The sequence below is a fragment of the Pinus tabuliformis genome, chromosome 7 (genome assembly GCF_031772625.1).
Source record: "Pinus tabuliformis cultivar Carrire ecotype Pingquan chromosome 7, CPIR1, whole genome shotgun sequence".
Classification (NCBI taxonomy): domain Eukaryota; kingdom Viridiplantae; phylum Streptophyta; class Pinopsida; order Pinales; family Pinaceae; genus Pinus; species Pinus tabuliformis.
In genome coordinates this window covers 2,025,250,007-2,025,252,051 of record NC_142293.1, presented here as the reverse complement: position 1 = coordinate 2,025,252,051, position 2,045 = coordinate 2,025,250,007, and positions in this window count along the sequence as shown.

Below are 2,045 nucleotides of genomic sequence, written 5' to 3'. Positions count from 1 at the left end.
AATGAGCTATTACTTACGACATGACTCTACATTGCTTCCTCTTATTATGTAAGAGATCTTTTTTCTCATCCTACATGTCCATCCTTTAATTGACTCTGGGTTACCATTCATTGGTCCTAGGAACAGGACAATGTTGTTCATTCATGCGATGGTTGTTTATGTATTTTTTTTTTAAAGGTGGGAAAACCTATCATAACTCAGTTGTCAAACTAGAAGTGAGGACAACCATCTCTGGCTACTATCCGTGGATGCAGGCTGACTCATCACCGTTATTAAAGGAAAACCACGCCACTTGGAATAACTCATTGGTGGTCCTTAAGAGGGCAGGCTTTCGCTCCTGCCAGATGCCTTTGGGTCTTGGGTCGTTAACCGTTTCCTTAAGTACGAGGAAGACGAGCTCATAACCAAGCAGAATAACACTATTCTTTTTATTTTTGTACATTTAAAAACTTTGTATTAACATAAAAACACTGATATTACATCGCTGGAACTGTTTAGATCACCAGGGAGACCACTATTAACTCGCAAAGTAACTGAGTGATTCAAATTTTCAACTAAGCCCAATTCACAAAAAAGATACAAAACATACTAGCACATCCAACTAGTCATGTAAGCCTAACAAACAAATTGCTAATACAATATTACAAAACATATCAAATTATCATCCATAACTAGCATAGAAACACTATTAAGTCTTAAGAACTTTTTACTTGAGTTTAATGGCAATATAATAATACACTATTTACATTATTTTTTACTTGCATATCAACCTAGATCTATCTTATCATGAACTTATAAAGCATAAAAAATTATGAAATCTCTTGAAGGCAAACATTTTCAAGAGTATAAAAACTCAACAAATGTTTAGATCTCAAAAGATTTTATTGTTGTAGGTATTTGATAAACTTTTATTTATATTATTGAATTTAGGCTTTTGTGATCCATATCAAGTTTATTGAGAAATGTTTTTGGCGATAATCACATCAAAATTCATTTGTCGACGTGTTTCGAACCAGCAAGTGTGGTTCATCGTCAGGATAAGATGAAGAACCAGATCATGGCTACAAGTTAAATAGAGAGAACCAATCATTCAACGACTAGAAAGAAACAACTACTTTTGACCAAGGAAACGACTACAATGGACTGGACAACAACTACATTTGACTGGACCAAGAGATAGGGAAAGGAATATTAATTAGTTAGTTTGTTAGATCTATTTATTTTCATTTGTAACTAAATATATCTACTAAGAACTTGAAACTTAATAAATAATTTATTATCCTATTTATTATTTTAAAACTAAATAAATTATATAAAGACTTGTATTATTATAGGATAAATTAGGAAAAAATAATAAATGTTTATTAATTAGATAACTTAATTAGTTGATTTTTTTTTTCGAAGAGAAAAATCGTAATTTTATTAATTAAAACAAAATTACATGTTGTAGATGCTATGGCGCATTTCATCAGTAGTATTGTTGCTGATAAAAGATCATGAAAAAGAACAAGAAAATAATGTACAAATGGGGAAAAGTCAAGCTTTTCGCCCTTTTTTCTTCTCAACCTTTCTTCACCCCCCTGAGTCGGTGATGAAGATACAAGTGCCAGCGTTGTGTCAGCCACAGGTTCGGGGTTGTCTTTATCAGAATCTGAAGTGTCTGATATGTGTTGTCGTTTGGATCCGCTGATATCCATTGTTTCTGGTATCTTTACCGACTGTGAGTCCATAGGTTCTTATGAGTTTATGTCTTCTGCTTTTGGTTCTTTATGCATCTGATTGTTCTCATTGGGAATGACATGTTCCACATCCTCTTCCTCCTCCTCATCCGAGAGTGGTGGAGGAAATTTCCATCCCTTGGCTTGTTTCTCTGTTTTCTTCTTCCTACTAATGTCTTTTTTGGCTATTGGACACGTGTTTTGTAGTTGTCCTGTTTGTCGACAGGTTCTGCATCGAAATGCTGTATTTCATAAATCTAAAACCTATGTTGAGCACGTTTATCTATGCTTCAGTTGAATTTGATCTGGCAAACCTCTGCTGAGGTC